The sequence below is a fragment of the Oreochromis aureus genome, linkage group 18 (genome assembly GCF_013358895.1).
Source record: "Oreochromis aureus strain Israel breed Guangdong linkage group 18, ZZ_aureus, whole genome shotgun sequence".
NCBI classification, from domain to species: Eukaryota; Metazoa; Chordata; class Actinopteri; order Cichliformes; family Cichlidae; genus Oreochromis; species Oreochromis aureus.
The window spans coordinates 20,018,579-20,046,310 of NC_052959.1; the positions used below are offsets into that span (position 1 = coordinate 20,018,579).

The 27,732-nt window shown below is 38.2% G+C and overlaps 1 long non-coding RNA gene across 1 annotated transcript in view; it reads left to right on the top strand.

Moving 5' to 3' along the window:
• The window catches only part of LOC120434244, a 52,518-nt gene extending 25,161 nt beyond the window's left edge, over positions 1-27,357 (top strand). The window contains exons 3-4 of the long non-coding RNA XR_005609013.1: positions 17,779-17,914; positions 27,276-27,357. This is a non-coding gene — a long non-coding RNA (uncharacterized LOC120434244). The remainder of the gene's footprint in view (positions 1-17,778; positions 17,915-27,275) is intronic.
• Positions 27,358-27,732: the final 375 nt, after the last annotated feature.

Genomic DNA, 27,732 nt, shown 5'->3' on the forward strand with positions numbered 1-27,732 from the left:
GTTTCTGGCGATGTCTGTGCCACGTTCTGCCTTTTGTCTCACATCGCAGTCAGTTTCACAGCGTACCTGAAATAAACAGTGCTGTCAACAAGCACTACGCATTTTCCTTTTTAGGACAGGGCATTCACGTTTACACAAAAGACCACAGCTGAACATGTTTCCCAGTGCCTTAAAACTTCTCTCCCCTCTCTGTGTGTCCCATTTGTCGATGAATAGAATTTTTGGCACTCTAGCTCACATTTACGGCAACAGGACAGTGCATGTGGGATCCATTTAAAATAAAACACAGTTCTCGTGTCGCTATTTGCACCAGTGTGTGTTTTTAATCATTTTAGGACAACGCAGAGCTCTGTGACCAACACAATATCAGGATTTGACTACACGCTGACAGCACTAGCAAGTCGGCTCAGTTCATTGTTGGTTTTGTTCTTTTCTTTTTTATTTTGTGGGATTTGTTGACACTGAAAGATTCATATTCAATTCAGTTTTTTGTTTTAGTAACTGAGACATTTCTCCAACTCTAAAATCTCACTACGCCAAATGTTCTGTTGTTGGCTGCAAAGGCGAACACATGAGGCTTCGTGCTCTCCCAGCAGTGGATTTCATTTAATTTTCATGAACACAAGGAATATGCTTCAAATTAGCACACGAAAGGAGCATACTCTGAAATTCTAAACACTTTAAGACTGATTTCGAACAAATAAACAAAGACTAGATGTGGTTTGTTGTCTTTTCATGTTTTTGTCTTTTATGGTACATTGCAGCCCAAAACGCAAGTCAGTTTTATTTATATAGCGCCAAATCAATATTGTAAGGTAAAAACCCTGCAAGAATAGAGAGAAAACCCCAACAATCAGACAAGCCCCTTGGAGCAAGCACTTGGTGAGAGTGGGAAGGAAAAACTCACTTTTAACAGAAAGAAATCTCCAGCAGAGCCAGGCTCAGGGATTGGGCATGATGGGAAGAAGACAGGATAACAGGATAACCCAGATGGCTCTTTCAGCTCTGACGGTACACAAGCTGGAAAGAGTGCTTCCCCACCAATGGAACAAGACCAGAATACAACAAGCTAGCAGCCAATTAAATTCAATTTGTGCAGACTTATGTTGGCAATTTGTCTGCATTTAAAAATATTTGTAAACCTTTAAGAGTGACCGCAGTCAGTCTAAGTCAGACTACAGTTGTTTGCAGAAAGGTTGCCTGCTATCAGGCAACAGTCTGTAACACCCTAAAGCTCTGAGCAACTATTTAGCCATCACAATTTACAACAGGTTGCAGAATATGAAAAACATTCAATACAATCACCAGGCAGCCACCATTTTTTTTATGTAATGCAAGTTTGGTCAGGATGATGGTGGTGGTACATTTTTAAAATTTATTTAATAAAATATCAGTATTTGGTGTCCCTGAATTGATAAGATATTGAGATACTTTGCTGTATCCCTCCTGAGTACAGCCCACAGTGTTGGGTGTGCTCCGATCCATTGTAAAGAAAAACGTCATGAGTCAATAACTTGTTATTTACTTTTTCAGATGTAGCATTACACACTGCTGACATGGTGAACTGGAGTCTCGCTCAATCCCAGCATGGACAATGCTGCTATTATCCTTTAAAAAAAACAAAAAAAAAACGTATTACATCTACAAGTGCAATCAAAAGAAATACTCTAAAATGTATTGTTTGTACTGGAAAAAGAAAAACGGAGCAAATGAGGAAGACTCAAGGCTGGTGACTTTGTAGCTACAATGTGAAAACAACTCCAACAACTTTGTAAAAGTTTTCATCATTGTTCACAAATCAGCCGTTTCAGAAATAATTGTTCATGAAAATGTTCATTAAAATCAGAGGTGACGTTTGGACAGTAGCCAAGCAGGGCAATGTTTGTCCATCAGTTTCTATTTATGGCCAAATATTATGTTGCTAGGTAACAGCCAGCTCTATCAGAGTTATCAAATTAGCATTAGCAGCTCAGTGAGCGGCAGAAACGTATATGTCTGATGTCATCTGTTCCCTTCTGCAGCCTCAAAGAGAAACACAAAGAAATGTTCCAGGGGAAGATGCAGAAGCTACTGTTGGAACTGACTAACATCAGTGACACAAAAACCACACAAACGCCAGTAAATGGTGTTTATTTGTCTGGCCATTGTAATTTACTGTGACTAAATGGATGCTGAAATATTGACAAATCCTTTCCAAGGATCCATAAAACGAGCTATCTCACAAAGGAGTGCTCTAGACACAAACTATAAAAAGTCTTACTTGGTCTGGCAGGTTGCCTGAAAGGCGAGTGAAAACAAAGGCCACCTACACACAGACTATCAGTGACAAGAGAAAGACGGCCAGACAGGCAATCCCACCAGGAACACTTTCACCTGAGCCGCAGACAAAAGCAGTTGCTGGGAGAAAAGCGCGTGAGTGGAGCGGAGAGATTTATTTCTTCTTTCATTTTCATTCAGTAAAACTCACAGTTTTACTGGGTTGCATCTTTCTCTGCAGTTTTGCCTTACAAATATAGTGTTTTGAGAAAGTTGCAAACACTGTATTTGTGTGTGTGTGTGTGTGTATGTGTGTGTGTGCTCATGTTTCCCTGTACATGTATGAATGAGTCATCCCAGGGTGACCCCACCCTATGTGGGCGGTTGATTTGGCGGGCTGGGAGTATTTGGCCTCCGTCAGTCTGCCTGTCCCAGAACTGCTCATAACTGGGTTCTTTGTTTCAAATGTCACTCCTCTCAAAGGAAGGGAAGGCATCCACTCGCGCTCTTTTTTTGTTGTTTTGTACTGCCCGACCCACATAATATTACTGCCTGGAACTGGCTGGTAACATATCCTAAAAATCCAACCAATAGTTCTTTTTTTTCCAGCTTGATTTTAAACAAAGGAGACTCTGAACTTGCATTGGGGTCTTATTTATCTTCAAAGAGTTCACAGTTTTGGGACCAAGTCTGTGTGTTCTTTGGGGAAAATAAAAGGCTGGCTCATGACTATGAAGAGTGCAGTATAAGTGAGGAGTGAAAGGATTTAGTATCCTTTCCTGCGTTACTTCTTGGGCACAAAAAACTGTGCTTTTGTGGCAGCGTTTGAAGTTGTTTTGAAACAAATTTTAGCTTAGCTAACTTGTGCCAAAGCGAAACACAAGCTGATGAGAACTGATTGCTTTCTTTACTCCAAATGGGCAAACACCTTAATGTCATTTCACAGTAGATTAGAAGTTATTGCATCACCTTATCCAGTATTCAAGGTTTCACAAATTCACTAACTATTCTATTATGTCTGACAACAGTTTTACATTATATTGGCCATGTTCTTGCAAACTGCCTGGAGGAGTGGGAGTAGATTTTCATTGCCTAAATTAAGGTTAAACGTTAACACATTTGGGTGTTTTTATGCAGGCCTTCCTTTTTCAGTATCTCCTCTGACAAGCTCGACTTCAGCATTAGGAGAAATACAGCATCTTTACATCAAAGAGACAGAAAATTTCCACCGTTAATATTCAATATCCTTCTTTGCAACACATCCATAAAAGCTCTGCTTTATATGGTTCACCAAAGATGAAAAATTTAAAGATCATGATAAATCATGTAATTCTTTCAGGGGTGACTGCACCGCAAGGAAGTTGTGTAAGCAGTATTCATTTTTTTTGTTTCTTTTTTTGGTGAATCATTATTTCTTCTTACCCTGGTAGCTCTTGCTTTTGGTCCCAGTCCAAGCCATCAGAAAACCACAGATTCAGAGGAAATGAGTGGCTCTAAATCCCATAAAAGGTCAACAGGGTTGAAGCTGCTGAACATTCATCACTTTACATCTTTTCGTCACATGACATAAATAGATATATATATATATGTATGTATATATATATATATATATATATATATATATATATATATATATATATATATATATATATATATATATATATATATATATAGTTTATATAGTTTATATAGTTTATTATTTATTTATTTTTTAGGAGAAGGCTGTCAGGCTGTTCAAAAAGCAATGCAGAATTAAAGGATGAAAGCAAGTTGGAAGAAAACCGAGAGGTAGTTCAGTCTAGTGCTGAATGTTAGTGAGGTAAAAAACAAAAAAACCTGCTGCCTGCTGTATGATTGACAGACAGTCGCACTTCAGCTGGAGCCCAACAGGAGTCCCAGGGCTTCAGAGCTGACCAAGACATGCTCTCTTTTTTCTTTTCGCATCACAAGTAAAACATGAGATTGATTTGGGCTGAAAAACAAATGACAGACTAAATTTGCGCAATTATATCCTCACACGTGCCAAAATTTCTTGCCAAACTGCCGTTTAGAGTAGTGAGTCATTTTTCACCCTTTATCCAGCAAATCACTGATCAGACCTAAACGATGCTACAGCAGCCCTGCCATGAACCTGCCTTTTAAACTGTAAAACAGTCATTTTACACTAATTTTAATCACTACTAGGTCTGAATGGGCGAGTGAATGTGAGTGCGATTGGTTTTCTCTGTCTATGTGTTAGCCCTGTGACAGACTGGCGACCTGTCCAGGGTGTACCCCGCCTATCGCCCTAAGACAGCTGGGATAGGCTCCAGCGCCCCCTGCAACCCTGAAAGGATAAGCAGATGGATGGATATATTTTTTCATTACAAATCTCAAAATCTCAAACAGTTCTCTTTTTTCTTTACTCCTAACTTTTCTAGTCGTAAAGTAAAAAGCTCATATGGCAACATGACATTTATACACGGTGTTAAAATGTGACAAAGCTCATAATTAAATTTAAAGGTTACTGTAACGTTTGATAATATAGCTGTGGATTGCTTTTGTTTTGTTTGTGTGGTAGAGGTTATTGCAAACAGCTCAATAATCACTTGGTATCAGCAAAGTGTTTGCAAAGGGCAGCAGAAGTTGAGGTAATTTACAACAATAAGATGTTTTCATTGCAGCGAGTCAACAGGCATTTTGTGTGAGGGGTCCTAAAAGCTTTGGCTCGATGCTAATTGCAGCAAACTAGCAGAAGCCAGAGCAACACAGAAATATACATTGATTTGTCTCTAATTATGTCATCTAATGAACATTCTGATAAACTTAGAATAAATTCATTCATTCATAAGAGCAACAACAGCTAGTGTTGGCTAGCAGCAGCTAAGAGCAGCAAAAACAGCAAGCTTCAAAGTAAACATCATACTGACAGCCTGTAATAACTACTAGCTATGAACTGTAGCTAGAATAATGCATTTAAATTGTGAGGAGTAAGATGAGAACTCAGTTGATTGCAATTTTACACAAAGTTACATTTAACTGAGTAGGTATGACGTAGAGAGAGGTTAAAGCACATTTAGGTGTATCTGCCCTTTTATACTTTGATACTTCACTGATACTAAACATGATTAAGCATTTAAAGAAATGCCCTGCCATAATACATAGCAACACCTCAGCATATGTTCGAATCATCGTCTTATATATTAATCTGTGTCATATTTCTTCAACTGTAAAGTATCTTTTTCACATTTAAGCAAAGCTGGTAAGTTTCTTGATCCTCTGAATTTATTGGGAGGCATTTTGTTAACGACATACACCGGCTTTGTGTTATAACGAGAAAACAGAGACGCTGTTATAAGTAGCATACTTCTTGGATTAAAATGGTTACCAGTCGTGGCTTGAAAATATGTCGTAATAACGTAAAAACTGTCTAGTTAAAAAATATTGTTAGCGAGAAATCCCAGTTGGCTTGTTTCGATAATCCATTTAGGATTAAAATGGATAGTTCACATGAAATTTTGAAATAAGGGTACCTCTATCAAAAGGATTAAACAATCCAACCCACTAGCACCTACGCACACCTTCACACTAGAGGTCCTTGTATATTAAGGTGGGGCAGATTTTAGCTGTTAAGAGTCCAAATTTCTCAAAGAGGCAATCACAGAGTACAATAGGAAAAAAAATGCAGCAGGACAGGCGCGGCCTGCATTACATGAATAATGATTTAATGTTTAAACAATCTATTTTTAGAACGCATAGGTAATATAAGTTCATAATGTTGCACAAGGATGTAAAAATGTTTTATGTTGTGGACCATACCACTGAATCTTCTGAATCTGTCTTACAAAGTATGAGAGATGCCACGAGTTTAATCACTACATTTAGACTGATCTCACTGACCACATTATCATCAACAATAAAGGCCCAAGAAAAAATAGCTGCCATAAAGGCTTGAATAATGATTTATTATACAGTAATACACTAAACATACACAAAGCTATTGTTTCGAGTGGACTTGTTTTCTATGACTTGAGTTAACTTGAATTGACTGCCAAGCACCGCCCTAAATGTAGCTGCATGCATGCCATATCATGCCTTTAAATTAAAACTGAACAACTGAAGTTAGCATCAGGTCAGGGCGGAGTCCTGTCACACTGACTTGTTAATGAAGCGTGCGTTAACCCTTGATTTCCTGAAAAAATTTGGCATCAAATCAAATCGTGCTACAGTAAACAGCAGAATAATTAGTTACAGTCATCGGTTGATTAACTTGTGTTTATATTTTCTTCACAATGTAACCAGTTTTTGTATTATATGTACAGAAAAATTACTGGTTACTGGTAACTAACCAAAGGTTCTACACATTATTATTTTACATAAACCTTAAATACTAAATACTTTTGCACCACAAAGGCAAGGAAATGTACTGCTGTGTAATTGTATAGTTTACTATACTGCAACACAGAAATGTTTCAGTTCAGCCCCAAGTGCCTCATGCAAAGAAGCAATTTTTGGTGTGTTGATTAGTCAAATAAGTTCTTACAGAGTAAGAAGATAAAGAGAGAGGCATTGTCAGATGAATAAAAAGCTGCTGCGGGAGTAGTGTGGCTCCAGTTCACTCTGGTCCTGGTTATGAATCTGTGCTGCTCATTGTCTGACATCCTCTTCTTTGAAGTTTCATCTAAACGCTGAGGGTAAAGACCAGAGTTGCTGGCTTGCACGGAGATCACGTGTGCGGCAATGGAAATCTTAATTTCCATTTGATGGTGCTTTTAAACATCTATCCTACAACAATCATCATTTTAAATAAAAAAACATGTTTGCTGTCTTCTTCCAGTTATCAGCTTTTGCACATCTGTGCATTCGTAAGGCTAATTGGCAAACTTGTCTCACTTTATGACCCTACAAGGTTTCGCTACGTCCACATTAGAGAGACTGAAACAATGTGTATATGGAAATCCTCAAAGGACTCCATAAACAACCCTGCTGGATATATAAAGGTCAGTAAATCATCCAAATCTGGCCTGCGAAACATATTGAAATTCTGGGAGCATGCTCACAGAAAAAAAAAAATATGCATGATTTTATTTTATCTGTGTTCGAGTGCCAGGAAACACTAAATTTACACAGTTTGTGAACTGAAAAGGCAGGAAGGTCAAATGAAGAAGGTACAACTTAAAGGCGACGTGGCAAAATAGAAACAATGTGCAAATCAGAATTTAGCCAACGAAATTATCTTTGTCACCTCAATTAGATTATGTCTGAAAAAAATATGAAACACTCAGCATTGCAGCAGTTGAGTGTATGAATGTAAACAGTCTGGAGAAAGTCATTCATATTGACCAGCAGACCGTAAAACCATAAGGTTCAAGTTTCCTTTAGTTTCTCTGTGTGTAATTGTCTGGACAGCTAGTAGCTGGAAGTTCTGGCGTCTTCTGATATTTGAGAAAAAAAACATTTCCCAAATGCAAAAATAAATAACGATAAAAGTAATTTACTGGGAAAATGTGGTGGCAGTTGTGTGGCTGCAGACTTAAAAAGTGGCGATTGTGATCAATAAACCCGTGCTGCACACACATGTTGTTTATTTTCAGATTTATAATAAATTGCTGCTTGAATAGGAGCAAGGCACTGGACTGATTTTGACATTTTGGACACTTCATTATTTTTGAGTGATTACTGGGCGATTAACAGATGAAATGTTGCATAACTATAATTTTCACATGTATCAAATGTGACAGCCTATGAGCGTCTTTGCAGAAAGATCTGGATGCTACTTGTTTCTATTTAATGTGGGTTTTTTCAGTTCACAGAGATTAAAAAAATACATTTGCACATACAATAATTACAGTCACTGGACACCTAATTAGGTACACCTCTTCAACTGCTACTTAATGCAACTGTCTAATCAGTCAACCACATGTTAACAACTCAGTGCAATTAGGCATGAAGACATGCTCTTGCTGAAATAAAACCTGAGCATCAAAATGGAAAAGTGATGTGATTTAAGTGACCTCAGCTGTTTTACAGGCTGGTCTGAGTATTTTAGAAACTGCTGATCTATAGCCATCTCTAGAGTTTGTAGAGGATATCTTAAAAGAGAAAGTGAGCAGCAGTTTTCTCTCTAGAAAATAGCTTTTGATGTCCGTGGTCAGAAGAGAATGGCCAGACTAGGCAAGAGTAACTCAAATAATCACTCATTGCCATCAAAGTATGAAGAAGAGCATATCTGAATGCACAACACCTTAAACACTGAAGCAGAAGACAACAACAGGTGCTCGTTCTGTTACCTAAGAAGAGAAAATTGGGGCAACAATTCCCACTGGTTCACTAAAAATGAAAACAATTGGAAAAACTGGTTGGTTTGTGCTGCGACATTTGGATAATTGGGTCAAAATTTGCCATATACAACATGAAACCACGGATCAATCCTACCTTGTATCAGTGGCTGGTGGTGTAATGGTGTGGAGGATATTTTCTTGGCACACAATGAGGCCTATTAGTACCGACTCAGCTTTGTTTAAACACCACAGCCTACCTGAATGTTGTTGCTAATCATAGCCAACCCTTTAAAACCACAGAGTAGCCATTTTCTCTCTGCTGCTTTCAGCAGGATAGTACACCATGTCACAAATCATCTTAACCTCATCTCTTGAACGTGGCAATGAGCTCACCGTACTCAAATGGCCTCAACAATAACCGAATCTCAATCCAACAGAGCACCCCTGGGATGTGGTAGAATGAGAGATTTGCATTATGGATGTGCAGCTGACAAATCTGCATCAGCTGTGTGATGCTATCATATGAGCATGAACCAAAATCTCTGAGGAAAGTTTCCAGCACCTTGTTGAATCTATGCCACACAGATTTAAGACAGCGCTGAAGTTAAAAGGTGAGCCAACCCCGCATGGGCAAGGTGTAATTAATGAAGTGTCGGGTTTGTGTATGTAGCACCGTATAAAGTCATATGGAGTCACAGCCCTTCATAGTAAGAGGCAGCTTGAGCTCTTATACTAGACTAGAATAAAATATTGTCATTCATTGTCATTCAGAACATACACCAGTGCACATGGGAACAAAGTTTCAGTGCATTTATTTGCCATCAGACTGGAATAATGAATAAATCCAAATCTAAAGGTATATAAAAAAGGAATCTAGGATATATTTACATGTAAGAATATAAGAGAAATTTGTCAATATGCAATATTATTAAAAAAAAACTGTACAGAATAATACGAAGGGGTGGGGGTGCAGTTTTTATATGCACAAGGCGTATCATGTCATTTACAAGAAGACTCAGTGCTCTCTCTGTGCTGCTCCTTCAGGCAGTATAATTGAAGTGACTGGGTATGCTTACTGTATATGTGGTCCTAATAAATCGAAACAAGCGGAGAAAGCCCCTGCCATGCTACAGTAAACAGTGCTTTTTTAAGTAGAGATAGGAATTTAAAACAAAGCCAAGTGACTCAGTCAGGCAAGTTTAAACAATATGCTGATGACTCTCTGCAATCAATCTGCTCTAACTGACCTCGACCACACCCCACACCTACCGAGGCCGATGTCTTTCACCATGTCCTCCAGTACAGAGGAGAATGTGGTGGAAAATGTAAACACCATGAGTCACATCAGGGCTCACGTCTAGCTGTAAAGCATTGCACAAACAGGCAGCAGTGTTATGGGTCACAGACTCACAAATTGGAACCACCTACCCATGGTTTTTATTTATAGTACCCTCATTGTAAGTCTTGTTACTCGGTGATGGATGAGTATCAGGTTACTAATTTAAAGGTGACTAGTTCTGTAAAAATCTAAAAAATGAGGCGTTAAATGTAACTAGGGCAAATAAGGTCTGAAATATGGCACTTTTACTGGCAGTGTCCCTTGTATTTGTATATTTGAGAAGTAACTTCCAACAGTGCGTCTGTATGCAGAATAAGACAGCTTATTTCTGTAAATATCCTCATAACATACAACTTCATGATTAAAATAAACCAAACTGCAGCTTTTAATAACATCTTAAAGATTCATGTTCTAATTACTCCTTCTATCCACGATAAAGTGCGATCGTGTGTCAGCCTTTGGAGAGATGGATTTGTAATTGCCTTTCTGAGTACCATGATCCATTACTTCCCTGTTTTGATTAATAACAAATGATGGATTACTCTGAAGGCACATCCATATTTTTAATAATCTCCTTCCTTTGTGTGTCTTCTCCAGATGTAAAATCTTGGATTTTAATACAGTAATATCCATGGCTGAGCCATTTAGCCTTTGAGAGATATATCTTTTTGGCGTTGTGTATTACTCACTGCAAAGTTCTTGGTTTCTCTGTTTTTTAAATGATGCATCCTGATAAAAAGGGAGAGAGTTTTGTTTTATTATTTTACAAGTGCAAGTGTAATCTTTCTTTGGCAGGATGAACTGTTCTGTGTAGCCCAGACATGTAGGATTACAGAGTTGTACAAGTTTCTTCTTTGTTGGTTATGGTGAACTCTACTTATTCTGACAGGAGCAAATATTAGATCAGGGGCAAATAATAAGAAACCTCTGTGTGAATGAAACCACTTCTTTCCCAGAGGGGAGTAGTGATGAAGACAGATTTTCTAAAGTTGGATAAAGAAAAAAAAAAAGGCTCAGGGAGCAACTTTCATATTACTGCATGGCTCCCCTTCATAGATTCCTGCATCAATAATAGCAATGTTGGCCTGTTGATAGAGCACAGGGATGGTTCCCAGAGGGCAATTTATAACTGCTAGGATGTTGATGGGGGTGTAATAAAATTAGTTTGAATGTCCTTAGAGCAGGGATATTAAACTAATTTTGCAGTGTAGGCCACATATGGCCTACTTTGATCTTAAGTGTCTTCAGACATTTAACTAAATATTTAATCCCTGACATATCCTAAAGAAAGAAGAAGTGCAATTTACATCACAGTTTTCTACATGATAAATGTGTAAAATACCAGAAAAGGTTCTGGTAGCTCATTGGCTAGACTGTCCTGTGTTTATAATAAAGTTATAGTAAGGTTATAATAAGGCTCTTTTTCTAAAGTTGATACTGGAAAACAGCAATTTTTCTGTCATTTAATTGTTGATTACGTAACTATTTGGTGTAGTGGGAATGGCAGTGGGGAGTTCTTTATCGATAGAAATACTTAAATACACGTTCGAAACCTATGCACATATTTACCAAAACCTTACACTTGGCAAGATCTTTGCCGGGCCTTTTCCGGGCACTGTTCTTGAGGTGATGACGTAACCAGCGCGCTCCTGCAGAGGCGCTGCATGCGTCAGCATGGCTTGTCATTTATAAGTAAATTTTGCGTTACTACAACATAAAGAAGAATTTCATGACGCAGTTCAGCTGTGAAGGTTCAAAACACAAAAAAGTGTAAATAGTTCTGATAACTCAGGGCCATTACTGTGACGCAAAAAGTGCTGGTTATTTGTTCTCTAAATAGTATTAAAATGTTAGCTAATGTAGGCTAGATTGTTAGAGCTAATTAATTTTAGCTTTCTAAACTATAGGTCCACTGGTATATCCTTAAGAGCTTGTGTGCTATTAGTTTCCTATTCTGTTCAAACTGGGCTTCATTTGCCGTGTACCTACCAACAAATTCTGTGAAGAGCAGAGAAAACTTTACTTTGGGGCAAAGTAAAGTTTTTTAACCACATTTCACTTGTGATTGTAAAAATAATTATGATAATGCATCGAGAAACATAAAATGGCTTTCAAAAGGGGAAACTTGCTTCTAGAAGGACTTCTTTGTTAAATAACTGGTTAGATGACCTGAAACAGTTACCCACCATCCACCTGCAAGTACATAAAATAACTCATTTACATTAAATTAATACATTTAAATTTAATGTTGTTGTAATGTTTTACTATATTATATACTTTCTTTTTCATTTTTACAAAGTAACTAACTTAGATAAAGTTAGCAAATTTACATTTATATTGAATGTTGTGAAATGGTGTTGAATATAGAAGTGATGAATACTCAGGTAACAGAGACAGTAATATAGAATAATTATGTTTCTCTTGTGTAATGAGCTGAAATGGCATCAGATATATTAAGTAATACAAAATACTTCCAATGGCTGAGACACAGCTTGCATTATGTATATTAATAAAGGGCATGGATTTTATAATGATCTGGATTTAAAAATTATTAAAAATAAACAAATATTAAAATTTTAATACACAAACATTTCTTTAACAGATAATATTCATAATTTCTGGTACAAGGAACTGCAGTGCAAGCACCAGCACACGGAGAAGAAAAATGAAGCGCTCCAGAGAAATGCACAACTGCTGAAAGATGAGGAACAACCGGAAGAGACGCAAAGCAAAAACATTGAAATTTGAAAACGAGAAACAAGAACTGGAAAAAATATGCATAGAAATGCAGAGTAAAATCCAAGCACTGCTGAGCAAAAAAAACCCCCCAAAACTATTTGCAAGGATTGTATAACAAAGCACAATAAACAAACATCGAAATGCAAGAGGAGAAGTGACAACAGGAGAAAAAGCATAATGACATCCAGTGTACGCTACACAAACTGCAGAGGAGACATCAAGAGTTACTGGACATCCATAACAAAGTACAAGAAACAAACAACGGTATGCAGGAAAAGAAAGTTCAAGAAGAAAAATATAAAGAAATGCAAGAGAAAAATGAAGAACTGCAACAAAAGCATGAAGAAAATCAAGAAAAATTAGAAGAACTGCAGAAAAGGTGTAAGAAACTTGAGGTGCAGCATGGAGAGCTTTTCAATGAGGTGACAAGCCTCATAGCGCAGAACAAAGATCTGCAGGAACTGTGCCTGAAAAATAAGAAAAATCACTTGAGGTTTTGCTGGAAGAAGGACTCAGTAAATTCACTGTGCTTCAAATTTTATGTTGTTTAGAAACATTAATGATGGATACGGATCAATAACTTAAACTGAGCTTTATTTAATTGGATTCCTGTTTTGAGTTCTTTATTATTCTAAACCTGACCAGTCCTGTGTTTTGGTTCATGTTTTCATTATTATCTTAGTGTGTTGAGTTTAAGAATATTTACTTTTCATGGAGTTGTATATGCCTTTTTATATGATTTACTATTACATTCTAGTGTTAGCTGCTAATTCCCTAGGAATGTACCTCTGTTCCTTTCCTGTTTTGTTCTGATCACTAGTTTCCTCGTGTCTCATTTTGGGTTTTTACTAACCATCTGATGGACTGTCTTGATTGTTTTCACCTTTGTCTTGTTCCCCCAACTTTGCATTATCCCTAGTCAGGCTTCTGTGTGTATAAATAGCCCAGTTTTCCCTGTGTCCTCTGGCAGGATGTTTGTTTCTCTACCTTGTCTGTACTCTGTGCTCCTCTTGGTTATTCTTGATGGGCAGAGTGAGGCTGAAATTTTTTAACTCAGTTTAGCCAGAAATTTACAGAGATTTCAAAACAATCGGACATCCATCTCCACAGAGGCACCTACTGGAGACTTTTGTTATTATTATATTTAAAAAAAACGATTCCGTTAAATAATAACACAGAAGATTGTTGCACAATTGGAATCAAGGCTAATTATTAGGCAAGATTATCAATAAATAATAATTGATAATCAACACATGTTTTGGAGAAATCGTCACACACCAAAGCAAGAACATTTTTTGAGAGTGTTAGACAACAGGCTGTGACTGTAAGGCTGTTTCAGCAAATACTTTACCTACTGTTTCACTTTCTTAGTAATTCAGTGTAATGGAGAAATAGAGAACAGTCTGCAATGTTTATTGTGATAACTACATTTGTTTTGTAGATTTAATTGTCACGTACTTTGCAGTTAGGCTAAATGTAAACAACAGGGATTTCTGTGAAAGATTTATCATCTACAGAGGAAAGTGTGAATGACTGTAGTTAATTATGCTTACGGAGAATGAAGATGAATAAGAGAAAATCACATTAATAATGTCTACATTTGTTGTAGTTCAGTTGTTTTGGGCCCAAGTCAGTTTCTTATGTCCTGAGACTTGCCAAAAACTTGTTCAAACTTATTGCGAATATACATAAATATTTTTTGCTAAGCTCTAAAAGTGTGGATATACAGCACATTGTTCCTGCAAATAAACTAGTGGACCATGTGCCCTTGAAGCAAATGCATTTGTGAGGTATCTTTTGACCTCTACAGTGGTATCAGCGGTTGCATTGTATGTACTACACTCACCTGGCAGTAAAAAGTTCCTACAAACAGTCTGAGTCCTCCGCTATCGCTGCTTCTGCCACTCCTGCTGTTGATGATGATGATGATGACTTTTACTGGGAGTTTGTGGTGACATTAGATTTGTTCTACACATCATCAATCAAACTTAAAAGCAGCAGGTAAGCCACCAGTAGAAACTGCACTGAAACACATCAAAAACCTCAATTAGCCGTGGTCACGTGAGGTGGGTGACATGAACCACACTCCGCAGCAGCATTTCAAAACATCTGCACTTCATAAGCTTGACACAGTGTTGACACATTAGTATGAAGTAGCCCTACCAATTATATATGGTGTTTGCTTTTTGGGCTTTTCCTCATCTCCTAACTCCTGCATCAACGTCAATACATTGTCTTGCTTTTTGTTAATACGTCTGCTTCCTGTTCCTGCTGCCATCCACGAACTGTGACGTTTACTTTATTTTCCTGCCAAATACCTGCCAAACTATTGTTTTAAGCCTCGTAATGACCTAACAAAGAATAAATGACTGTTCAAGTTCATTTAAAATGGCATAAACTTTGTAAACCCCTGAGAACGCTCAACTTCAAAAAGCAGGGTTTCTTCAATGGGCTCTAAGAGCAGATGGTTAAACTTCCACAGTTTGGTAGATCTTGAATTTTAAATAATTTCCTGGCAGCACACCAAATATATTAGGATCCCTGCAGGAAAGTAAAGTCTGTGCCAGTTCTCAAGTTTTACTAATGTAAAATATGGCTGGTGAAATCTGCTTTAGCTGAAACGTTTTCACCTCTGCCAAAATCTTAAAAACCAGAATAAAATTATAGGCTCAAAAGTAAACATTGAAAAAAAGTTTGTGCTTTAAATGTGTGTTTCTATTGACGGTTTAATTCCTAAGGTGAATTTCTGAGAAATTTTGTAGCCGCTGGAAAATCACTTGAGTCACACCTGAATCCTTTGTATTACAGCTGGAAATAGACACACACACGCATGCACACAAGCACACAGAGCGGGGTTGGTCGCATGAGCCATGTGCTTGTAGATATCTGTTGGCATCTGGCTCTTATTTCCTTTCTTCATGTCACAGGCCCAAAAGCTTTGAGCATGAGTCACAGGCCTCAGACCTCCGGGACATCCAGGCTCGCCTCTAAAGAGACAATACATGATCGCTGGAAATGTCACAAGCGTTTTGCAGAAATACAATAAATGAGTCAGACACAATCTTTAAAAAATGAATCTTTTTACACCACAGGGAGCACGCTTTTCCACACCAGACAACCGTTTACTAGATTAAACACATTTAGCTCATTACAGTGAGCTACTACTATTTCAGCATTAGGTTTACGTCTTGTGATTAATTAGGTGAACGATTTAAAAGACACATACTCAGTCATGGCTTTTTTTACTTCTCCTGTCAGGATTGTAGTTTTTTGTTTTGTTTTGTTTTTCTAAGTCCACCACAGCCCTCGTGTGTGTTTTTGTTTCATGGTTCGTGGGATGTGCCGTTATTGCACAAGATGTTGGCGCAGACGTGCTTGGGAAAATATACACGCATACATTTTTAATGAAATGAAAATAAGAGACACTCACATGTCACAAACTGCATGACTTAAACCATGAGGGCTTTCTCCTGAACAACACAAAACTGGGTGTAATTTTCCAATGAATGAAGATATCTGATACGTTAGCAGCGTGCTGTTTTTATCTTTAAAACTGTTAATAATTTCTCTCTTAGCACTTATTCAGACTTTATGGATCATAGAAATTGTTTTGATTTATCTAAGCCTGTTTTTTTTCTAGTGTTTTGGACTCTCTGTGATTAGTGGTGGAAGTGTGGGAACAACACTGGGGCCAGAGGCCATGCTTTGTTCTCTTTCTGCTGTGCTCTGGTCCATTTTGGCCCTTAGGGGACATTTTGAGGAAGGTGGGCCATAACAACGATTCACTGACTCACCAGTTGCACAGACCGCTTGGCAATTTCCACAGTGTATTCAAATGTGCGTCACAGCACTTGAAACACGGCGGTGGAATATACAATAATCAGACGCAGGCAATGTGCCAGCTTGGGTGCTGGCAGGCATACAGGATGTCTCAGTCCTCTGCATTTTACTGCTGTGCGCCTGGTTTGCCCTCTGCTCTTATCTCATCCAGGGCTGGATATGGAGGAAATGTAGCAGACCTCTACTTCCCAACCTGACAGCTGCTCCATGTGCTCTGTCTGTCTGAGAAACTGTCAGGGGTGAATCCTTTACATAGATGACGCAGTAAAAAGAACAAAAAATGCAATTTTTGTACTTATTCCCACCAAATATTCACCAAAACCCTCAATATGATCAGAAGCAGCCATGAACCCATCGCTTAAATTAGTACTGCTGTGTACAGTGGATGTCTCATATTTTTATTCTTGTATTTTACACCACAACAGGCATATATTAAAAACACAGGGATCACTGTGTTTGATCTGAATGAATCTGCACCAGTTTTCATAGATTTGTGTGTTTTCAGTAAAAGCTAATATGCTGAGTGCCACAGACAACACACGAGGCAGGAAGCTGTGAAGTATTTAAAGCACAGCGCTCTATGGATGCAGGTCTAGGTCCAGAATAAAAGTATAAAATAACACAGAAATCACAGTAAAACACAAGTACAGAGGTTTTATCGGGTAAAGCTACAATATCACAGATGAATTGCTTATGCCTAATTATGTAGTTAAATGATTTTATCTGGTGGGTTTCTTGTTTAGGTGAAGTGTGATCCCTGTAAGCTGATCATACAGCGTAACACCCTTTGTCGGTAAAGTAACCGAATAAGATGGAATTAAAGCAGTGGAATGCTTTTCTTCATTCAGGGTGTTTTGTTCATCACTGTTATTACTGTATATGTTGTATTTTTCCCGCAATGCAAGACACATGTTCAGACTAGCAAATGAGATTTATTTTGAAAGTAAATTGAATTTTCTGAAATGCCTTTTATGGCTTGCACCAAAGACTTGGGTGGGGGGGTTATAGCACCTCCCACAAGACCCGGTTAAAATTATTCATAATAATAAAACATAAATGCACTCAAGTAATGTACATTGAGTAACATCGCATACCTCCTACTCATCCAAATCGACATATATGAATGCATTACTGCTGTGTGTGCCATACAAAAGAATATTAAAGGAATATTTTGTGATTCTAACATGAAAGAAAAGAGCATGCTGTAATAATAGAGTTAATACATAATAATACATGCAGTAAATATACTGGATTTGCTTTTTATAGCTGAATGCACTGTATGACTAAAGTTTGTTAAATCTAATAAAAGTTTAAATAAAGTCTGTTTTTTTTTTTCTCCCACAGTGCGGGTCAGACATCACAGTAACCCGCCTCCTTCTGCTTCTGGTCTTCTCTGGTACAAATGCACAGTTGTCCAGTCAGCCAGCTGGTCATGACTGTCAGCAGGACCTCGGCTCAGGCTGCGGATGGAGGCCAGATGGTGAGGCTCTCACACACACACACACACACACACACACACACACACACACACACACACACACAGATGCGTGAGTAGTACATCCTCCTCTGAATAACGAAGGACTCGTAGCTACCTCAGTCGACCTCGCTACATGCTGCTTTCATTTCAAAGGCAGAGCGAGAGCTCAGAGGGAGAAATATGAACTGTGCTTCAGAAGCGAGGTCAGCGAACTGCAGAACTCTGTTAAAAATTACAGACAAATCAAAACAATGGTAATACACTCATGAGTCAGTCACCGAGTTTCTTATTGGCTGCAGTAGTAATACAACATGGCATGTTTGGACAATGCAGGTTGGTTCAAGACCATTAAAACTGTTAAACATTTTTTCCCCCTGGTTTAAGAATTTTTCATGGAGGCGAAAAAAGGTGTGAAGACGTAAATGGTAAATGGTAAATGGACTGATTCTTATATAGCGCTTTTCTACTCTCACGGAGTACTCAAAGCGCTGTATACAACATGCCTCATTCACCCAATCACACCCATTCTCACAAGCACTTTATCTATACGTAGTGCTTACTAAGTACATTCGCACACATTCATACTCCGATGGACGCATCGGAGAGCAAGTTGGGGTTAGTATCTTGCCCAAGGATACTTGACATGCAGACTGGAGGAGCCAGGGATCGAACCACCAACCTTCCGATCAGTAGGTGACCTGCTCTACCTCCTGAGCTACAGCCACCCACAAAACAGGTTTTGCCATGACCGGGATTTGAACCTGGCCGCTCTTATTTCAAGGTAGCTGCTCATCTCACTGAACCAAACTCTTTCTCTCGCACGCTGACGTGCGTGTGAATGTGTGTAAAGCCCACATAAATTGTCACTTTAAGCTTTTGCTGTACTCAAATAAAATTGTCTTTGTCCCGTACCCCTGCTTTGTTGTGTGTGTGATCAACTAAACATTGATTTTTATATAGAAAACTTTCTATCCTTCAAAAATATAATCAAAAATATTCGTAAATCCAGGGTTTCAACTTCTAAATTCTTTTAGTAAGACTGTTTCTGTAGAAAAGAAAATCTTTCAGATTAGATTAAAAATATTTTACGGAATGAACTAATAGTTTACATACCTGTGAATGCCACACTATTAAAATAAAAGCATGCAGTACGAAGTGGATATGTCTCTCATCAGTTTGTTTTGTTAAATAGTTTTCAGCGCTGAATTTGTGGACCTAGAATATATGCTGTAAGCAAAATAACAACTTACATCATGACTCATTTAGCCGTTTTCAGGCTTTAGCTTCAAAGGGTTAAAGACACTTGCGTAAAAAAGAAAAGAAAGATGAAGAGCAACACAACAAACAATAAGCAGACGTTTTAATCAGAACGGACATCTGTTATTCCCAACAAGCCGTGAGTCATGTTTGCCTGAACTCTGCTATTATCAACTCATATTTACTGTCATTACTCACGTTAATGAAAGGTTTGGGCGGGCCCTTTTCACTGCAGTGTTTGACCAGCTGAACTGTGCAGTTTGTTCTACGACAAGAACCGTAACCTCAGAGAGGCGACGCGGGCAGAAGTGAGAAACAAAGCCAACTGATTTGTGGTGCAGGATGATTACTTCATGATTACTTGATTAACTTGGTTTTTATTTGTTTTTTTTCTCACAGGAAATTCATAGAAAAATGTCTTTTGTAGCAGGTGTCACTTCCTGTATGCATTCAACATACCAATTTTTTTCTGTTTTGAAGTAAAATTTTCTTCAATCTCATTTATTTATTTTGATTTATTTGTGTTTTACATGTATGGTGACCCCCCAAAATCACTTATATTTATAATTTTTTCCTATTTATCAACAACTCCATATTTCTTCTTAAACCCACACTAAAGATCTTCACCTTTTCATTCTTTTAAGAAAGTCCGTCTTTTAAGCGCAGCACTGTTTATGTGCAGTGAATAAATGCGCTCCATATGCTGAGTGCATGCAACGTACAGACACTGCAGCACGAGAAAGAGAGGCCAGTTTTCGCAGCTTACCCCGTGAGGTCTTTTCAGTCGCTATTTATGTCAGCGGACATCGCTTCAGGAAACAAATGTCCAAGCTGTGCTGGCAAAAAAAAGGAAAAGAAAAATCAGTTAATTACTTTCTTTTTTTTAACAAACTTAAACCCCACATGGTTTAATTCATCTAGCAGTTAGTTTTGCGCTCCTATTCAAAGGCTGTTTATCTCAGAAACAGATTTTTTTCCCTACATTTGGACGCTCGCTAGCAGAGACGACTCTGGTCTGGACGGTAGTGCCTCTGGTGAAGTGGACTGGCAGACAGCCAGCGCTCAACTGAAACCATGTGGGGATGCTTGAACACTGGTAGTCAAAAACATCTCAGCTACTATGCTCTTCTTACACCCTTCACCTTAACTTCAGCTTGATACTTGTAAAGTGCTTTCTTGTAAGCCTTGCTTTATTTTTCTTCTCACGCCTTGCCTAAAGTAAAATATCTACAGCATCACTGGGTTGTTGTTGGTCACGGTCGTCTTAAATGGAGACTAGATTTATCTTTCGAAAGATTGAAAAACAAGATGCGTTTACAGCTACCTTATTTTGTTTTGCAATTCAAAATTATTTCATCTTCGTGCTGGTTTCTCCTGTTTTAAGCTTAAATGTGAAACTCAATGAATGCTGCATGTGGTGTGTTTGTCTGGCGACCTAAATAAGTCAGCGTCACAACCAGCCCATGAGTTTCCCCTCAAGGCCTTTTTACTCTTTTGAAATGTCAGTCTTTAAGATATTCTATTCTATCCTACAAATTAATACCCAATACAGCAAACATTAGCCAGCACCAGTATTTTAAATTGACTAAATAATAAACATTGAAACTCTCAACCGTTCTGATATCCTTGCCCCAGCTGCACTCAGTTTTAATAAATCTTGTGTTTTCTTAAAATACACAAAGAGCATATAATGAATTGGTGTATTCTTGGGGGGCTATTTTTATCTGTAGAATAATACACATTTGTTCACTTAAGAGTGTCCATGGTAGGAGAACAGTGTGGTTGTGTTGGGGAGAAAAATATAAATAACCAAAGTGTCCTTCTGATAAATGTGAATGAAAGTAGTGTTTCCTACTTCTCATCCATCTGAGAGTGTTTTAGTATCCTCTGTGGATGTGCACTGGATGAACTCCCAAAACCTTTCCAGAATTAAAATGAAATCCATCTCCTCTCCCCGTTTTCTGGAAAAGGATCTACTATTAAAGGCTTTACTTGTAGGGACCACCATCCATGCTCGTCATCCTGACAGACTCTGTTATTCTAGGCAACTGCACCGCCTGATGCGTCTCCAAGTCCCGCAAGCAGTCTCATTCTAACTGCATCTCTGTGATTCGCCGCCACAAACCGTTCCCTCTGACTTAATCTGTCCGTTTTCTGCCGCCCTCCTTCTGGCCTCACGGGCCCCGCCTCTTTCAGCTCATTTACCCATGAGTCATCGCTGTGGTTTGGACTGGGGATCAAGAGAGTGCAGATGGATGAATACGTCTCAAAACAGAAATGGAGTTAAACCCGCAGGGTTAAGGGAAACCTGGATGCAAATCGTTATAAAATTTCTCGCCTTAATTATGCACTGAAGTTGCCCTCTAGCCATCGCTAATATGGTGGCGAGGAGAACGTTAAAAAAAAAAAAAAGTAAATAAAATACAGAATGCCAGTTTTGGATGTGAAGAGTACCTGATTTGCATTCGCCCAAGACGTGAAACTCAACACTGACAAAAAGGTGAATTAAAGATTGCGTTCCAGCTCAGGGCTGAGAGGAGTTTGATTTCAAAGAAAGAGGGAAAACACACACACAATCCTTATCACGTGTGATAAAACAAAGGAAAATTCTGGTTTATGACAACTGGGTATAGTCATATTTAACTATATATACTCATTGTGTTAATAATAAAGTAAGAAAGGGGTAAGACAGATAAGCAAAGAAAGCTCTGAGCAGGTACTGCACATGCCGACTTACAATACCTACTCGAGTTTCTGCTCCTGAGCAATTAAGGATTAAACCAACATAAATGTTCTCATGTTAAAAAATTGCATATTAAAAAAAAGCCTCCCAGCCTCCCTAAACATCTGGCCTCTCGTGTTTCGTGTATTAGATTTCTTAGCAGTGTTTCCAGAACCACGTATTTCTTGCTCACAGTAGTTTGTTAAATTAGCTTTATGTGATAAACACAAGGTTCACATAATAAGAGGGTATATTTTTATTTATTTTATTTTGTATTTTTTATCGATTTATCATTTTTTTATTTAATAAAAGGGCTATTTCCAATATAAACATATTCAGGTGTGCTTTATGCATTCAATGACAGTCCTGCACCTCGTTATAATTGAGATTTTGAGATTATGATTTTACTTTTAAGTTTCATTCTCAGAGTTTTATCAGTTTTATACGTTTGTATTTAGTTTTTGTATTTTTAATATCTTTAATTTTATCTTTGTGTGTGTTTGGAGGATGATTTGGGGAGTTAATTTCACAGTGCTGAGTAAAAAACCCCCCAAAAAACTGACGGTAAAGTTGAATTAATTAGCAGCACGAGTTCAGAGGTCATTCACGTGATCATAGATAAAGCCAGCATTACAGTTATTACTTGAAAATAACTGCAAGTGTGAAACTTTGATAACTGCTAAACCAGCTGTAAACGTCTCTCGCTTGTTCCTCCTTGAACAATGAATTATTATAAATAAAACATTTCAGTAGCACTTACTCACGTCTGCACAATCTTGTTTAAATAATATGACAAACTTAACAACTTTTTTTTATTATTCCTAAATGATCCAACCATTAACCTTTTGGCAGCGGACAGCAGTGAGCCAACAGCACCTGGAACCAATCTCACTGTGTGAATGGCAGTTTTTGCATTGTGTTGAGCTACAGCTACTTGTTGTTAAGGGTTTTTTTTTTTTTTTTCTATACGTAAGAAAAACACACACCTATACATATTCATGCTGGGTGCTTGTATCGCTGTGGCCTCTGTGATGCACCAGGTACACGAGTGTTTGGGAGGTCTGCTCATCCCGATGCCGACGCACCGTGGCGTCTTGGCAGCCACATTTACAGGCCTCGTGCTTCACGTTTTGTTGAGCTGTACAGAGTTGAGGGTGAATTTAAAAGTTGGGTTTACAAGCCACGAGAGGCAAAAATCCATCTCATTATGTGTTTAAGCATTACACTGGCTTTGTTTGCTTCTTGCTTCACTGTAATCTCCATCTCCACCCTGGGCGACTTCAGAAAATAAGCTGTCAGGGATTAGTCACGATTTCTGCAGCTCTCTATGACTTTCATCAGCTCGGACAGACTTTTACTCATTTTACACTAACAAGGTTTCCCTCCTGGAGATGTTCATTTATTTTTCTATAATTGGGTGTACTTTTCAGGGTTCTTCATTCATTTCCATCTAATTGGGTGTTTTTTTCATGAACAGACTTGACAAACTAAGTGAATCAAATGAGCCTCCACCTTAGAGTCCCATGTTAAAATATTTAATCCTTATCTGAAGCTAGCGAAGCTGCTGGTGTTTAACGTAAGCCAGATCGCAGTTAATCACTGCTTGAGTCAGCCCTCATTACAAGGCAAAAGGGGAGAGATGCAGCAGGCCCGAGCCCCAGATTGCAGCCCTGTCGTCTACGTATACTTGATGTGGGAACATTGGTACTGACAGGGACATATATTGTTACTGCTGAAATTGCTATGTTGCACAGACTACCTTTGTTTTCGCGATGTTTTCTTTCATTTAGAAAACACAAAAACCTTTGAGGAAAGAGCCCAGTAATAACCTGCATGCACATGGTTACTGTTTTTCACTTTTATGACCCGTTTTCTACATTTTTTTTAACCTCCCCCTGTAAAAACTAACAAAAACACAACTCTGTGATGCCAGATGACACTATTACTTGGCTATGTACAAGCTGGCTTGTTGCAGTGGAATTGTCTTACCTGTGCACATATGCGTCTTCACCGTGAGGCCATAATTTCCTTGTTACTTTGCTTTTTAGTGGCAAATCCAAGACTCTGTGTGGTGCAAATGATGCCTTATGGATGCAGCCATGCACGGCTTAATTTCGCTTCACACACGATTGTTTCTCTCATTTGTAATTTAGCTGTTGTTTGAAATTGTGTTTGTGGGTGTTGAGCTGTGCTTTGTTTGCTGGTAGCACAAAGACAGGAACAAAGAAAGGTAGCATTTGCATTGTGTTTGACTCTACGTGGATTGCTGTTTGGGAATAATGGTTCAGATCCTCCCAAAAGTTTTTTTCTTAAAGAAATTTGTCTTGTTTTATTTTTATTTGGAAAGAAGAGGATTGGCATTTTGGGACTCTGAACTAGTTTATATGAAAAAAACAGATACTCACATGCTTATCAGATCATTTTGAAGCTAGGTGTGGGTTTACTGGTGTGATTTTTACACATTTTTCAGATAAAACCACAACTGAAGACCTTTGAGGAGGTTCGTAGGTTTATTTTTGTGCATGAAAGAGAGTTTTTTCTTCCCACTCTTGCCAAAGCGCTTGCTCAGTAAGGGTCATAAGTTTGTTGGCGCGCTCTCTGTTTCTTTTTGTGTTATTGTACAATATAAAGAGCGTGAGGCAACTGTTGCTGTGATTTGGCACTATATAAATAAAATTGAACTGAAATTTAATTTAACATTTGGTCAGACTGACTCCTTCATGTTAACTTTGGGGCTAAGCCTAAGGCAGATTGTCACGACACTTGAGTCTTTCAACTGGAAGTCAAACTTTGTGCTGATTTAAAAATGCTAAACAACAGTAGAGCATATTTTGCAAGTTTTGTCCACCACAGCTGTCAGTGAAAAGAGTCAAATTGTTTGCTCGTGCAGCATGAGAAATGTCTATTTTAATTGTCCACACCCTTTTTACCCTCAGTTTTTCTCCCTCCATGGAAAAGAGGGAAGTGTGCCATCCGGTTACTGGAAGAGTCAGCCGACCATGTGGAAAGTCTGCTTCACACGGGCATTCTTTCATAGCGTGTAGCTTGCGCTCGCTCTGTAGCATGTGTTTGAATGTAGGCGTGTGTGCGCAGAGGGAAACCTTTCTTCGCAGAGTCATTATTTTGACTCTGCTCTGGGCCTGATTTCCTTCACTTGTGGCTCATCTAAAGAACAATCACATCAGTAAATGATGATTTATAAATTTAATAAGGTTTTAAGACTGGATTATGTTGACTGCAAGAGAGGAGTCGAACCATGAAGCACCAAAGCAGCTTACAGTGTTAACCCAAACTTGGCAATTGGGAACTTAAAACTAATAAAGGCTGTGTGGTGGGGAAAACCCCAGGTCTCCTGCTAGTAGTGTAATTTAAATAAATAAATAAATGTAACATTAGAATTATCCACTTACCTAATGTCCCAAGGGGAAAACGCAAGCAGAGTCAAAGGCGGATTATGTTTTATAAAGCCTGTTAAATTTGCACAAATACAAAGCATTTTTTTGATTTATTCCTGTTTCATTTGCAGTTTGTGTCTAAATATTTCAAAACACCTTTAGTGTTAGCCTATCTGATAGTGTAATGAATCAAAAAATAACTCCCCCACACTCATTTTGCTACTTTACTACAGCATTTTGGTCTACGTGACCGGGAAAGTAGGCACGTAGACCAAAATTACAAATGCTGTGTTTTAATAAAATAGAAGCTGGATCAGTTATCTTTCTTATAGGACCACCACAGTGAGCTGCAAAGTCCCAGTTATATAAGAAACCTGCAGTTTGGTTGGTATTGACCTATACAATAATAACAATAATTCTCTCTATATATGTATATCTGTCTAAATAATTACTTAAATGAGCCTTTAGGACAAATATTAGACCAAAAATGAAACGACAAAGCAAGCATTCATTGATATTTAACCATTTTTCAATGTAGTTCTTCTGAAATTGTACGCTGAGGGGTAAACATCTCAAATGTAAAGGGTTCAGTTGTAACTGTCATTTGCATTAGAAAGGAGCTAAAAGATGCTGACAGATGGGTGAGTGGTACAAGACGAACAACAAATAATAATTTGGATGTTTCTGCTACATGTGTATAATTTGAAAGAGGCAAAAATGTCAGATAATGACAGGCTTCTATTTGATCGTCATTAACATTTAGCACAAATCAGCATGTCTTTCAAGGTCAGTGGTTTCAACACGCTCACACTGATGACACTCACGGTTTACAGTTTGACTGTAAGAGGAGCGCCGCAGTGAATAACAGCGTACCCTTGGGAGAATCTGTTCGTACTGATCTCAAACGGCGCCGAGGGGGTTTATATTCAAATGTTAATGCCTGCTGATGAAAGGAAAGTGTATGATGTTGGAAAAATGTTCGACCATGAGAAACGTGAGAGGCAGATTGAAATGGCTGTGTTCAGTTTATCACTGTGTAACTTTAAATAGACGTATGCTTCACGGAAAGAAAACCGTGATAAAATAAAGCAATATGAAGTGTGGGTGGAGATGCTCTTAATTTGAAAATACAAATTTGTGAAACGTGAGCACCACCTAGTCTTGTTTTATAACTGTTAGTAAATATAGCGTATAGCATATGCATTCAACACCTCCGTTCATCTATTCAATGAAATATGCTAGCCTGGAGGTGAAACGTGGACAGGGTGGTGCAGTGCTTCAAAGAGAAGCGAGGCTGCTGCTATAAAGCAAAAGCAGCAAAAATAATTTTCAACCATCCGTGCATCCATTTTCATCCACTTATCCTACTCAGGGTCATGGTGGGGCTGCATGCTACTCCAGCTATAACAGGGCGAGAGGCCGGGCAGGTTGCCGCAACGTTCACGAGATTCATGACTAACAAATTTAAAAAGTAGTGTCTGAGGTGGGAGCCAAAAAAAAGGCACAGGGGTTGGAAAAAGACAAATACATGTGGGCTGCAGTAACTAAGGATGTATATGCTGCGTCCTCTGACACAGGATCTGTGACACAGGTTTACAAAAAACAGGACGGCCTGATCTATCAGCCAAAGATGAGAGACGCACTGCAATTACTGAACAAAGATCCATAGAGTAATGACATCCACAAGAGATGAAAGGGCATCAATTTTATACTTATATTAAATATATATGGCAGTGCAGTGGTAATGGCTTCTTAATGAATGTAGCTTTATTAAGCTTTTTGTAGTTTTTGAAGAGAGCTGGGCCTTTATCTTCATCTTACCTCCATGATTTAAGTACAGAAAAAAAACTAAACAGAAAACATGATGAATGATGATTTGCATGTAAAATGTTTGTACAGAGAGTTTAAATACAAGCTTGTGCATTTCCACTGTTCGTGAATGTGTTTATTAACATTTAATTCTTTCCTAACCAGCATGCTTTTGTTTCAGGCTTTGTGAACATCCTTCTGTTAACGATTACAGAGTAAATTCGGCCCAGCTCTGAATTTCATCTACCCACTGATTCCACTGTCTCCACAATGTAAGCTGGAAAACAATTTCCTAATATATAAATGTGATTTTTCAAATTTTGTTAAATAATGTCAGAGTTGTTTTTGTTCAGTGAAAAGTTGTAGTTTTATCCAGCTACTTTGAAGCCAGTGTAGCCTACAAATGTGGATCATCTGTTTAAAGGCAGTCAAGCTAACAGGATGCTCGATCCATGTTATGCCTCTGCACACGTAAATCCAAGTTCAGGTTTCATCATTGTCATATACATGTAACAATGACTCATCAGTACCGGCAATGCAATTCTTAGGTTCATAGCCCCCGCAATGTTGCATGTAGTCAAGCAAATATTGCATATAACATAACACTTTAAAAGATATAAACTATACAAATAAAGGAA